Below are 15683 nucleotides of genomic sequence, written 5' to 3'. Positions count from 1 at the left end.
CCAGGCAGCTGTGAATCTTAATGGTAATTTCCTGTGATTGTTTGAACTTCTCAGTTCTATGAACATCACCAGCAAACTAAGAACTAGCAGTAGCCTTCCCTGACCTTTGCTTCCTATAGTGCTCCAAACACTTGCATCCTTATATTAAATCCTTGCCTATCTACACTTCCTACATATGGCACTCTAGCTGAACCTATAGCAGTCAGTAGGGTTTGGTACTGGTGGTAGAATGGGAGGTAATTAGGAGACAGGATTGTCCAGATATCAGGATGAGCACAAGTACATCATCTTATCATCATTAGCATCACCTTCATCATTACCAGTATTTATAGATGCTTACTATGTGCCAGGTACTGTTCTAGGCACATATTTACTCACTGAATCCTTAAAATGACTAACATGGGTGCTATTATTGTAAAACTGAGAAAATGAATGCCAAGAGGGGGTTAAAAAAAAGTGCATAAGGTCACCAAATGGTGAAACAAGAATTCATCATGTTTGGACAATGAAGGGTACACGTTAAAAATAATTGAAAATACAACCAGAGGAACTGAGCCAAAGATCAATGATTGGTCTCAAATATTATAAAATACTAGTTTTATTTAAACATTTTATTTAAAAATGTTGACAAACTTACAGGAAGTTGCCAAAAAGCAGCAGAGAGATCCTATACACCCTCCTCCCAATTTTCCCCAAATGATTACATATATCATAATTATAGCACAATATCAAAATCAGGACATTGACATTGGTACTGTAACTAGGTGGCATCTTATTCAGATTTTGCCAGTTTTCACTTGCACTTGTATATGTGGATGCATGTGTGTTATATACAATGTGATCTAATAAATTACTGTTTTTAAGCTCAAAAATTTGACTCCACACAATTTTAATACATTGTAATATATTTTCAAGACAGACAGGCTTTGCTTGATACCCACTCAGAATGAGTGAACAGTAGTCTCAGACTGCCTTAATAGAAACACTGTGTCCAGCCCCTTGGTGGTAAGAGTTCTACTAGTGTACATTGCTTAGACCCGCCTAGTTGTGTTGACCCACACCTGAAGAGACAAGAGGACTGGAGGACTTCCAGAGAAAGGAAAATGGATGTTGAAGGGTTGATCAAGGGTCTGAAATTCCTGCCATATAAAGAAAGGTTGTGAGAATTGGTGCTGTTTATCCATGAGAAGAGATGATCTAAGAGCATGTAATGTCAAGTTATGTGAAAAGTCTCACTTTTTCTCATAACAGTTAAGCCTAGCACCCATTGATGCAGGAACATCCATACTTTCTCACTTAGAAAGCCTTGTTCTCAGAAAGATTTTTATGAGTCTTAGTCATTCTTTCTTGAATATATGTGTGTGTGCGTGTATATACATATACACATACACATGCCTTTAACAAATGCACCACAAAATTTAGCCTGTGCTGTGTTGTGCTTAATCACTCAGTCATGTTTGACACTTTGCAACCCCAAACTGGACTGTAGCCCACCAGGCTCCTCTATCCATGGGATTCTCCAGGCAAGAGTACCGAAGTGGGTAGCCATACCCTTCTCCAGCGGATCTTTTCAACCCAGGGATGGAACCCGGGTCTTCTGCATTGCAGGCAGATTCTTTATTATCTGAGCCACCAGGGAAGCACTAATTTAGCCCAGTGATTCACAAAGTGTGATCCAGGACCAGCAGCCTCTGTGCTTTTGGCAACTTATTAGAATTGTAACTTCTTGAGTCCCAACTCAGACACTGAATCAGAAATTCTAGGGGTGAAATCCATGTTGAAACTAGCCATCAGGTAAGCTGATGTGCACTAAGATTCCAGATCTATGAGGTAGCCCTAACTACCTGGTGTGTTGTTGTATTGAATACGGATATCCTCATTTTCCAACTACTGTTCTGTGAGGGAAGGTTCTGTCTTTTCCTGTGTCTCTCCAATTGTGCCCAGAACAAAGCTAAGCACTTAACTGATGGATATAGAAGGCTTATTCTATTCTGTTTGGAAAATTGTGTCTGTTCCAACATATATCTGAAGTTGGTTTCTATCCTTGAATTAGAACTTTCTCTGACTTCCTAAGATTTGATGTAGTTCACTGTCAAAGCCAAGATGATTAAAACTATAATATTCATCAGCAATTGTCAGTGTTACTAGTGCATCTTTGACACCAAATTGAGAGCATAAACTTTCCCTTAAAGCAGTTCTAACATATACATTTGGCTGATTAACAGTGATAGGACCACAGCTAAGAGAAAACTAATGTGCCCTTACTGTGAAAACTCCATTAGCTGGCTTCCAGGTCAACGCTCTGGTCAGAGAGTGTGGATTTTGTCCTTTTATCCTGGATTATGCTGTACTAGTGTAAAGAACCTGTGTACCAATGTGGGAGACATAGAGACACAGGTCTGATCCCTGGGTCAGGCAAGTCCTCTGTAGAAGGAAATGGCTACCCACTCCAGTATTCATGCCTGGGAAATCCCCTGGACAGAGGAGCCTGGTGGGCTACAGTCTATGGGGTCACAAAGAGTTGGACACAACTGAGAGTGTACACACACACACAGACATCCTGTCCTCAAGAACACTGGAGCTAACTGCTCCACCATTTCCACAGATGCATCACATAACCAAGAAGTGAATATTTCTAAGTGAGAGAGGACATGGCTTCTGTTCTTTAACACCTATTTTTAGGAACATCAGAGGGCTTCAGAGGTTAGCTCCAGTGGTAAGTCTTATGCCTCTCATCTCTCTCCTGAATCCACAGGCTACATGCAGTGAGGGGCCGGCACCCAGACAGGAAGATTCTTTTGAGTCTGATTCCAGGTTTCCACTTTGTCCACAAAGATTGTATAGTCAAAGCTATGGTTTTCCCGTAGTCATGTATGGATGTAAGAGTTGGACCATTAAGAAGGCCAAGTGCCGAAAAATGGATGCTTTTGAATTGTGGTGCTAGAGAAGACTCTTTTTTTTTTTTTTTTTAGAGAAGAGTCTTGAGAGTCCCTTGGGCAGCAAGGAGATCCAACCAGTCAATCCTAAAATAAATCAACCTTGAATATTCATTGGAAGGACTGATGCTGAAGCTGAATACTTTGGCCACCTGATACAAAAAGCTGACTCATTGGAAAAGACTCTGATGCTGGGAAAGATTGAGGGCAAGAGAAGAGGGCAACAGAGGATGAGATGGTTGGATGGCATCATCAGCTCAATGAACATGAGTCTGAGCAAACTCCAGGAGTTAGTCAAGGATGAGAAGGCCTGGCGTGCTGCAGCTCATGGGGTCGCAAACAGTCCGACACAACTTAGCGACTGAATAACAGCAGTCAGGGTTCCTAAAGGAGGTCTTGGACTTCTTCACTGGCTGAAGGGACAAGGGCTATGGTTCTCAAGCTTTTGTATATCTGAGAATCACCTCAGAACATGTTTAAAATGTAGCTGGGTCCCTCTGGTGAAATTCTGATTTATTGGTCTGAAGTTTTTAGGAAGTGCTCATAGAGACCCCAATTTATGATGTCTGTAGATTATACTTAAGGTATGAGAACAGCCCTACTTAGAGTATTTAGCATAGACTGATGCCCCAGGGTGGTCACACAAAGAAGAGCTCTGATCACCACCTCTTTGCAGTCAGTTATTAGAAATGCACTAGCCAGAGAGCATATGCTGCATTATCTCATATGTGAATACTTATCACTCAAATATTATTTGTTCATTCAACAAACATTATCACATATACTGATAACATGTCCAAGTCCTGTGCTAAGAAATGGGGATACTCGAGGAACAAGACAGCCAGTTTGAAAAAAGCCTAAGGCAGATTCTACAATACAAAAGAAAAGCATTCAGATAACACAATTATGAAAAAATGCCTTGAGCCAAAACACATTTATTAAGCACCTCTTATATATATACTAAAATTCCTAGAACCACAGCCTGTAGATCTTCCACTTATCAGTTTTGTAATGTTGGAAATTACTCTTTCTGTCCCTCAGTTTATTCATCTGGAAAAGCAGTTCAGTTGCATCTTTTGCTCATTGTGAGAATTAAATCAATTAATACATATCAAGTACTTAAAACTTGACACTTGATAGCCCTCAATAAATGTTATTACTATTGTCACTGTTATTATCTAAAGAACTACCATCTCCCCCATGTGAGGCTCTACAGGAATATGATCAGAAATCAGAATCTCATTACTTCCTAAAATGGCCCTTCCGATTTCTGAAGAGTTCTACTTACTGAAAAGCTCTGCTATATGCTGAGCCAAAGTATGCTTTCCTGGAATTTCCATCTACTGGACACTCTTCTTTCCATTATCATACTGTATAAAAAGATCGTTTCTCTTCTACATGAAATTCCTTCATATATGCAGATTACCAGCATTTCTTCTCTCATACTTCTCGTTCTGCTTGGTCAGCAGTTCCTCCAATGACATAACAAGAGCAGTAACACCAGTCTTATATTTTATAAAACTCTGTCATGTATCTTATGTGAGCATCTCAGCATTCAAAATAAATATTACCATCATCACAATTTTATAGGTCAATACATTCAGGCTTTCAGAAGCAATTGATTCATGCGAGATCACAGCTAGTAGGCGGTGGAACTGAGAGTTAAAGGATGCCTCTTAAAAAGAAGATGTCCAAACCTCTCTTCTACATCACATCTATATTTAATGCCATAGTTTAAGTATAATACTTCAGTTGCACAGTGGGTTCTCCCGTGTCTTCAAGTACATCTTTTTTATTACTATAACTTGAGGTTATTATCAGTCAGAATTCAGCCAAGAGAAACCTCTCTACAACTTGTAAACCTAGGGAACGAAAACAGAAGGAATGGGTTTCACATGTGATAGACGAATTGTGAAGCCAAATAGAGGATATGAAAGCATCCAAAGGATTAACCAAAGCAGGAAGAATGACCACCGCTAGAAATGGCATCCGGAGCCAGGTCTACACAGCAGAAGCTGGTAATTAAGACCAACTATGATTTGCGAGAATGAGAGCCACAAGACACTGGGGATAGGGAAAAAGAAATACTCCTGCTCGTCTCTTGTCATCCTCCAGCTTTCAGCCAAGGCCCAGCATCAGCTGAATGTAACCAGAAACTAGAGTCCAGGAGAGCTTGGACAATATAGACACTGATTTACAGAGCACAGGTGGGGAAGAATGAGGTCTGAGGACAACCTGGCTATTAGAGGCATACATCATATTTCTAATTCATTTTGAGCTTACTGTCAGGTTAAAACCTGGTCATTTTTAACGTGAGCTCTTAGTAAACTAATTCTTTTTTGTTTGTATTTGGCAATTGGTTTTTTGAGTTTAAGTAAGGTCTTTACTTTTGCTTCATTTCATCTTTTGACTTTGGTCAACTTTTTAGATGCTCTAAATATTTCATCTTCTCTAGCCTTGTATAATCTGGAAATCAATAAATATGACTTATTAGCTATATCAAATTATTATTAAATATTCTGAATGTGGGATAAGGCTTGAGATCAACAACTAAGAAGGACCAGGGTAGGGTAGGTGAGGTACCCACATTGGGCACAAAATTGGGGTAGGGGAATGCAAAAAAAAACTCAGTAATAAAGATAGTATTATAATGCATTATTTTTTAAAATCAAAATTAATGTAAAATTCCAGGGTAAATACCAAATATCCAAATCATAAAGACAGAATCCATAGTGAATAACATTTACCAATTTCTCAGCCACCTGTGAATTCTCTGTTTTACACTCTAACCTATCCTTTTCATCTATTACTGAAGGATAAAATAAAGTACCCTGTTAAATATCTATCAAATGCTTTGGTACATTATGTTCTCAAATCTGGAGTGTAGAGAAAGAGAAAAATTCAAGATCAGAGCTGAAGCTCATATAAATAGATGGAACATCACTCTCTAAAGTCATCTTACAGTAAATGTATTCCCAATTTGACATCACTTCGTACCAAATTCCCAAAATGTGGCCACTCCAATGCTACCTGACAAGAGAGAAAATGGATGTGGTAAGAGACTACGGTCTTAATTGATCTCAGTTAAACTAATTTGCAAACTCTACAAAATGTGTGTTCTTGTGAATGTGCTGTGCTGCTTCCAAAGAAGTAAAAGGAGACTTTGTGAGCAAAATTATGTTACTTTTGTGGTAAATCCAACTCTGAATTTAGACAAAACAGCTAGTAAAATGTCACTCATGGAAAATAAATCACAGCAGCCCCTTCTGTTTTGCGTTATTACACAGATCTGATTTCTTGCTAGATCAAATCACGTCTTCTGAACAAAATTTCTTCTCTATAGGTGTGTAGGTTGGAGCACACGATTTTGAAGAGGTCCTCTAATTTAAAAAACATACTCCATTTCGTAAAATAAAAACTGGCTATTTGAGAAATAGTCCAGAATGAAAGTAACAGTCAATTTCCCCAGCACAGATTTTATAAAATAAGTCTGAATGTAAAGTAATTTTCATTTATAAAATGTCTCATTTACAAAAACTGATGTCTCAATTAGGAAGAAGAGCAGTCAGGTTTCAGGGAATTTTTGTTTTTTTACTAAAAAAGACAAATATCAAGAAACCAGCCAGAAAGAGAAAAGTCACTGAGCACTAAATCTCCAATAGGTAGCCTAACTTTTGGTACTTGCCTAAGAGGCACTGGTCTATAAATAAGCCCAAGAATCTTGATAAGCTTGAGAATTTTAGAGAAATGATTCAGAAATGCTAATATGGGTGCTAAAGCCTCAAATCCATAAATGTCTTCTGTTAATAGTTTTAAAATTAATTGCCTTCTGAAAATAGCATTATTGCTTTTCAAATAAGTTGTACACAGAGAATGGCAAATCCCCACATTGAACATCATAGTGTGTTCAGAAATTTGAGAGAGTGGTGAGAAAATCTGAACAAAATGAATGACGTGTAAGGACACGGTATTTTGGGCTTTTAATCTTAGAGATGGTAAATACCCACTTTAGAACAAGAGGAACAGTCTGACTCGGCTAATCTTAAGCACACTTTTTTTTTTCTTCTTAATCGAAGGATAATTGCTTTACAGTTTTGTGTTGGTTTCTGCCATACATCCACACGAATCGGCCATAGGTACACATATGTCCCCTCCCTGTTTCCCACCTCCCTCCCCATCCCAGCCCTCTAGGTTGTCACAGAGCTCCAGTCTGAGTTCCCTGAGTCATCAGCAAATTCCCATTAGCTATCTGTTTTACATAGGATAATGTATGTGTTCCATACTGCTCTCTCCATTTGTCCCACCCTCTCCTAAGGACACTTTTTAACCAGTCTGTTAAAACCACCCACAAACAAGAGGCAGCTCTTCCTCATTCCTAAAAACTTCTCAAATCCCTTTAAATTTGTCAAACTGACAATCAGCTCTAATAAAATACAATCAGCGTAATACCCTATGGCTTGATATTTAAATGCTGAATTTGATTATTTAAGTGATGTGGATTTCTGAACCTCAATGCTTAAAAGATGATTTAAATATTAAGACTTGATAATTTAGATGCATGGATTGCACCTCCAGTGATAATCCAGTGTGAGTCACTCATTCGCATCTGCTCTTTGTGACCACATGGACTGTAGCCCACTAGACTCCTCTACCCATGGAATTCTCCAGGCAAGAATACTGGAGTGGATTGCCATTTCCTTCTCCAGGGGATCTTCCAGACCCAGGGATTGACCCTGGGTTTTCAGCATTGCAGGCAGATTCTTCACCATCTGAGCCACCGAGTAGGAAATGACTACCTTCTCCAATATTCTTGACTGGAGAATTCCACGGACAGGAGAGCCTGGCCGGCCATGGTCCATGAAGTCGCAAAGAGTTTGACATGATTGAGCAAATAACACACACACATATAGTGGATTGCACCTAATACCCACAGAAAAAATTAAAATAATGTAAAACCTATGTCATATTATCAAGAGTGTGCTGTTATTTTGACAATGATCTCATTTTTTTGATAGCTTTTAAATAATATTTCTTTAGTTGCTATTTGTTCTAATGAACGTTATCTATTTTGGATACATTGCACAGTTTTTGATTTGGCAATATTATGCCCATTAGTCAGTCTTCTTAACTGTTTTCAGGAACATCTTTAAATTTTATCAGATTCTGTATAAGTAAAATTGGATTTCATCCTTTCTCCTCAAAACTGTAACTTTCAACAAGTAAATATCAGGAATTGTTTTATAGCTAATGACTTGATATCTTAAAATCCTAGAACCACCACTGTAGCAAAAGATGGAAAAAATATAAAATATACTGAGTTTTGACATTAGTAAATACCATGTGATGGCTTGAGTTGATTCAAATGAAGGGAAGAACAGATGTTGTACAAATTTATTTGTAGCAACCTGATTCTATGTGGTATTATTTATGCAAAAGAGGTCAAGAAAACTCCTAACAACCCCCTCAGTTCAGCTTTTACATTGTAATCATGAACCAGTTATTGACTGTAAGATATTCAATCATTTATGGATAGAACAAAATTTATATTAGCATATTCATCATTATACTTTGAAATAAGTTTTGGCATTCACCACTCATGAATAAAACAATGTTATGCAATGAAATCCTCTGAGGCAATTAGCATAACATAAGAGTTTATTTCTTCAACCAAAACCTTCCACTACTAAGGGCATTTGGAAATTGAACTTAATGCTTCAAAGTACCTATGTGAAAAGAAGAGGAAATTTAATTTTTGAAGCTTGTTTTCTTTAATTTTATAGGTTTCCCCTAGAGATGACACAGCAGATACAATTCCCAAAATATAAAATAGCTCTCTGTTTTACTTATACTAGTAGAAATGTCTAGATTCTCATTCTGACTGCAACTCATCTTTTCTTTCTCCTGTGTATGTGAAAAATGGATCAGGAATCTAACCTAACCTCAATGTATGGTAATTTCCCGTTTCTTGTGATGCTAATTTAATGGAAATGCTTTATTTTAGGAATAAAACAGGGTCCTCCATGCTGTACTTACCATTTATCATTATTATTTATGGGACATTTTGCTCTTCAGAGTATTTTGATGAGGTTCACTAGTTATTTCTCATTGTATCTCTTAGAATGTATGATTAACTCTCATTTGATACATAAAGAAAATCACAAATAGAGACATTAAAGCTACAGCTTACACTAAGTCAAAAATATTCATTTCATTCCATCAGTGCAGTTAATCCAGTCATGGAGGAAAAAATAGGAGCTCAGTCAAGATATTTGGCACTATCTGGACAATAAAGACAGTCAAGCAAAAGTAAACACACACATTTGTAGAGATGTCCTAAGTGAAATTGTTACCCAACATGTAAATTTGTTACATGACTAGCTTCTACCCGCTCTACAAATTAACTTAGGGAGATGACATGAGAAGATGACATCCTTCCTCTTGAAGATATAAGTAATTCCCATTCTATGCATACCAAAATCTCCTATAAAGTTTTTTCTGTGCTTATTTAAGATTAGTTTATCTTACCTTTTCATATTAAGAATTAGATTTTCTGAAACTTTGAATATTTTGGGAAAAAAGTGGTATCTGATATTTAGAGTCTTGACTCTGTTCTGGTCACTTTTGTAGATTATTTTAACAGTCCTTGGAAGGTTCATATTCCTATAACATAGATTTTATGCCTAATTTACAGTGGATAAGAGTCAGGCAGAGAAGTCAAGGAAATTACCCAAAAATCACAAAACCATTTCTAATAGAGCTAGAACTTGGACTCAGGTATGACCTTAGAGCCTTCATGCTTTGCCATTTCATCAGTGGAGAGAGAAGAAATCCAAGGGCTCAGCGTGGCATCAGTCACTACGATTTGTCCTCACTCTTAACTCCATAGACCCATGATTTGGTCCCAGGTAGAGGAGACACGGTGAGTATAACCTGAAATCACTGTTTTCACTAAAATCTCGCAAAACAAGAATACTTCAATACTCACAGAACAGAGTCCCACACGAAATGGGGGAAGGGTGGGCTTTTCTACCCCTTCTGCACACAACACAATATCCCATGTGCTTCATGTCTTCAGCCACTGAAGTTCCCAGAATCTGTATTCTCATTTTGGCATCTGGAAGGTATTAGCAGAAGAGCAGCATGTTCCTTATAATGGTACCTGGTAGTACTACTTGTGGGTGGTGCTGACTGGGTGGGCTTTGTGGAAGCCTATGCATTTCTTACAGGGGCTAGAAGATCAGAAGGAACAAAAATGGCCTGTAACTAGAGAAGAACCCAAAGAATGCCAGTGAGAAAGCACCTGCACACACCCTAAATAAAAAGTTAGAAAAGTCAAAGGTTCTGTAATAACAGGGGGTGTGAGACCCCAGAAAACCTACATCATAACTGCTCATCTCATTCCATTTGCCACCTGCCCGTCCCTCCGAGTCTCTCAAGGCAAGAAAACACAAACTGAATTTAACCCCTTGACAATGTCCTTTGTACACTAACTCTCCAATAAATAGTGTTTTAAATGTGTCTCATCCACTTTTGATGTCTTTGATTCTCACATTTTCATTATATGTGGGCTCACCGTTCATTATCAGCAGTATGTCACACTGTGATTAGCAAGACCTGAGTTTATCTCCTTAATACAGCATATAATTGTCTCTGACCAAAAAAGTAAGTTGACATTGTAATTACATTCAAAGTTAATACATAGGTTTAGGACATAATCCAAGGAAAACAGGTCAACACATAGTAGCCATGTAGGTGTCAGAACAGGGCTCGACAGAGCTAATACCTAAGCCTAATCATTGTTTTTTGTTTGTTTGCTTTATTTCATGCTTCTGACATTTATAAGGATCTATAGATAAGTAACATTTATTGTTGCTTTTCATGGCTGGGACCATTCCCAGCTATTTCTAATAGAAAGAGGAAAATACGGGTATGGGGGACATTCCTGGTGGTAAAGTGGTTTAGAATCTGCCTTGGAATGCAGGGGACACAGGTTTAATCCCCAGTTGGAACAATTAAGCCTGTGTGCTAAAACTAATGGGTCCACGTGCCACATCGAAAAATCCCGCATGACAGAACTAAGACCAGACACAGCCAAGTAAACAAATACATATTAAAAAAGAAATAAAATACAAGTATGGTCTAAAAGATTTTATATTCAAGGCCAAAATAGTAGGCAGATTGTGGCAGGACATTCTGAAGAGAATGATTATAGAATACATGCACACATGCATATGAGAGTCTGGTTACCATCATCCCTGATAATCTTCAAAGCATTGAAGGGCTACCCAAATCTGCAGATGCTCAAGTTTGTCATATAAAATGGCAATCTATGGTTGGTTGAATCCACAGATGTGAAACCTGCAGATGCAAAAGGCCAGCTGTATACCTCTCTTAGAAGAGAGACAGGCAGCTCCACGCTAGCAGTGTCAGAGTGGCATGCTGGCCTTGGTAGACAGTTGAAACAAAAAAGAGCGAAATAATTTTAAAAAGAGAGAGAGCGAGCCTTCTAAGTTTCCAGGAAAGGTTAGGTTAAAACCTAAAGATCAGAAGTCCACTAACTGGTGTAGTTCTCTGGAGGTTCAGCGGTAAAGAATCGCCTACAATGCAGGAGACAAGGGTTCAGTGCCTGGGTCAAGAAGATCCCCTGGATAAGGAAATGGCAACCATTCAAGTATTCTTGCCTGGAAAGTCCCATGGATGGAGGAACCTGGCGGGCTACCGTCCACAGTGTCACCAAAGAGTCAGACACGACTGAGTGACCAAGCAACAACAGCAGATGCGGCAGTCAGGATCTGGGATTCACGTTAGTTACACACTGGCTGTCCCAGGGCTTCCCTTAAACTTGGCCCATGAGATGAAGAATGACCCAGCCACTAACAGAAGCATGAAACTTGGGCCACTCATAGCTGCACATAGAAGTTCTCACAGTATCCTCCCTAGACCCCTTCATAGAAGAGCGTCTGCCTATCATAGCTTAGCTCATGGTACCCATGATGCGTGCTTGCATGCTAAATTGCTTCAGTTTCCTTGCGACCCTATGGACTGTGACCTGCCTGGCCCCTGTATCCATGGAACTCTCTAGGCAAGAATACTGGAGTCAGTTGCTCTGCCCTCCTCCAGGGTATCTTCCCAACCCAGGGATCGAACCCACATCTCTTACATGTCCTGCATTGGCGGGTGGTTCTTTACCGCTAGCACCATCTGGGAAGCCTGATACCCATAATAACCGTTAGTAATAATACCTCATCTTGGTAGAGCACTTTGAGTCCTACTTTAGTACATTTTACACCTGCTAATCCTTGTGATTCTCATAATAGTTCTGATGTACCGTCAGGTTGGATTAATATTAGTTTGGATGTGCAGATGAGAAGAGACTCAGGGAAGGACTTATCCCAGGTCTAACAGCTTGGGAGTGGCGAGGCCAGTGTTCCTGACGACAGGCCACTTCCCCTGCCACAGCTAAGTGCTGCCTCTCCAGTTCTGGTCAAGCTTCTGAAAAAAAGTGAGCTCCAAAGCTGCTGGGAAGAGTCATCTCTAAGTTTTGCTTCTCCCAGCGGATTTAGGAGCAGTATGGTCTCTCTACAATGTTGGATGAAGTGAACAAAGAGATGAACTTTATTTGCGCTCTCTGTCTTCAGGTTCTATTTACCACCGACTCTGCAACAATGAACAAATTAACTTCTCTGACGATTGATTTCTCTGTCTTTAAAATGGCAAAGGTAATATTTGTCACCCACTGACATTTCTAGAATTAAGGAACCAATGGTTCTAAAATACATGAAAGAGATTATTTCAAAATGATGCTCTAGAAATAGAAATATGAATTTTGATTCAGTACATTTAAATGTGATTTTTAAACAGAAATTAAGGTTTTACCAAAGAGCCTTGCTGTATTGAATTCATCAAAATTTGTATTATTATTATTATTACAATTTCTTTCTTATTCACATTAAGTGCCTCGGCAGTAAATGGACTTTCCAGTTTTACAGATTTTGCCATTTTATGGTCCACTGCTAAAGACCAACATTTCATTATCTTATACCCTCCACCTGAGACTTCATTACTCTGTTTTTCAGCTGTACATGAGCAATAACATGTTTTTAAAGTGCTTCCTCAGAAAAAAGTATAAGATGATGAATCAGGTTTTACTTCAACACTAAAAGTACCATTTTGCACCATAATCTAGCAATGACACAACAGTATTGCTGACCCTGGTGACCTGTCGCATCGCAGTGACAGCTTTCATTAGTCAGGCTGGCGTGCCTCCCACTCAGGGAAACTAAAGGATGTGTAATATCACTGAGAAGAGCTGGGGTATAGCAACCAGACACATGAAGTCTTCCTAATGAATGATGCTAACAGCCCAGAGTCACTGGGGATAAAACTATTAAGCCGGAGAGACACCTATGGCTTGCAAATTTGATATGGTGTGTTTATTCTTGAGAAGCCATTTTTAGGTAAGAAGTACAAACGTTTACACTGGATCAGGTTGTCTAAAGCACCTGAACTAACCAAAAGCTTTCCATAAAGGTACTATCAGTTGTCAAAGTTGACCTTGAAATGATAATAGAATCATTTTTCTGGAAGATTCCATCACAAATCAGGATTTTCATGAGTGATATTCTACAATATTGACTATTTCATAAGAACGAATTTTTTTTCTAAATGGGTTAGTATCACTTAGCTTTTTTATCTTGTTTTCAGGAAGACAATGAATTAATATACTGCAAAAAGCCTTCTAAAAAATAAATACTTGTCTTTTAGAGACCTGTCTTTTAAACATCTAAGTGCTTCACTTAGTCCTAATAAACAGGGTCTACCCCTAAGAAAACGAAACCAAATAAAAAAAAAAAAAAACCAAAATGATTTATTTCTCATAAGGTTTTGTTTTCTTAAACACAGGGAATCCTAGCTCAAAGTAAACTGCCTATAATGCAGGAGACCTGGGTTTGATCCCTGGGTCAGGAAGATCCCCTGGAGGAGGGAATGGCAGCCCACTCCTATATTCTTGCCTGGAGAATTCCAAGGACAGAGGAGCCTGGTGGGCTGCAGTCTATGGGGTCACAAAGAGTTGAATACAACGGAGCAACTAACACTTTCACTAGCTCAAAGTGCTCAAAAATGTTCATTTTCCTCATGACATCTGCCTTAAATTTTTGGACACTTTGGTTAGGCTTGTGCATTTTGTGTTGTTTTGCTTTAATCTCTAAAGTGACCCATGCTTTTCCATTAGACTGTCAGGAGACTAGCCACTCACTCATCTCACACCCACTTAAAACAAGCACACAATGTCGGGAAAACAATCCACAGTAACTTCAACAGTGTCCATAGATTGGAATATGAGCAATCATTGAGATTCTGTCTACTTTATTGACCTAAAATTCCTTCAAATTGAGAAGAAACTTGTGCCTATAGACGCCTATTATGCTTTAATATCTGACTGGTACTGTGGCAATGACACTAGGTAAATAACATTAATATATCTAATATTTTTTCTGTAAACCTCACAGAGTTTCACTGGAAAAAAGTCATCAAAATATGTAGAGAAATTAAGACCATGTCTGTGTAACTGAAATAAATGATACTTTAAAAAAATGTTACTTTGAGCTTTGCGGAGTGGCAGTATCGTAGCCAACGAGGTTTATCCGAGGCGCAATTACTGCTAATTGAAAAAAATGTTACTTTGGCTGTTTTGGTGCTAAACTATTAGAGTGAAGAACAAGGACTCAGGTCAACTTTCTTTACAGGAATTTGAAATATTGTGATGTGACCTGTAATATCTGTATTTTTCAAAACACAAATTTTTAGATTTTTCAATAAAATATTGATATAACCCAAAGATTTTTCTGAATGTTTCTTTTGACTGTTAATTCTTAAAATCTTTATATAATGAAATAAAAGTTTCATTTTTGTTGTTGTTATGACTCTCAATCTTAATTCCTATTTTTGTTCTTCTGCCTATTAAAGTAAAAGGAGAGCTTCAAGAAACTGTTTTATGTCAGTCTTCTACCATGAATGCTAAGAGAAAAGCTAATTAGAATCTGGGAAACCATGATGAAAAATTAAAATTGCTATGCAGTCCATTCAGTGTAGTATTTATGTCACTAAAGCAAACCAGCTGTTATATGCCTGATATAAAGTGCATTCTTAGTTTTAATTCTTAGCCCATAAAATGTACCAATATAATTGCAATTCTAAATGTGTCACTAAATTGACAATGTTACTAAGTTCAAGGTGAAATTATTTTGATGTATCTAGGGACTCAGAAGAACATTATTTTACAACTTCCTTTCCTAGATAAATAATTATGACATCTTAATATGTTTAGTTGGTATCAACAGTTCAGCTAATATTGACCAAAGAAGCTGAGGTGTATATATTTAAACTCTTATTTCCATAAGAGCTTCACCACACTTCACAGAATAAATATTTTAAAATCGATGAGATCTATTACTCTCAAAGTACATTTCAAATTCATTCATTTTTCCAGACAAATTATTTTTCCAGTCATATCCACCTGAATTGAAGGAAATCACTTTTATCTGGAACAAGGACTCCATATTTCTATTGCAGTTGTTCTACTTTAAAGCCAGGATGATATCACATCACTGTTTAATACCACCGTATGCCTCCTAGTTGAAATGACAAGTAATTGATTATGAGTCTGTAAAAGATTAGTCATTAGAGAAACCATATCTTTTCCAAATATGTTTCGTTCCTTCTCATTTACCAGATGGTACCTGTGTC

At 38.0% G+C, this 15683-nt stretch overlaps 1 pseudogene; it reads left to right on the top strand.

Annotated features, from left to right (window-relative positions):
• Positions 1 to 14541: 14541 nt before the first annotated feature.
• Positions 14542 to 14758, top strand: LOC133046902 (U4 spliceosomal RNA; annotated as a pseudogene).
• The last annotated feature ends 925 nt before the right edge of the window (positions 14759 to 15683 follow it).

Source organism: Dama dama, chromosome 25, assembly GCF_033118175.1.
Source record: "Dama dama isolate Ldn47 chromosome 25, ASM3311817v1, whole genome shotgun sequence".
Classification (NCBI taxonomy): Eukaryota; Metazoa; Chordata; class Mammalia; order Artiodactyla; family Cervidae; genus Dama; species Dama dama.
Note: the sequence above shows the minus strand (reverse complement) of the source record. Positions and strands in the feature narration are given on the sequence as shown.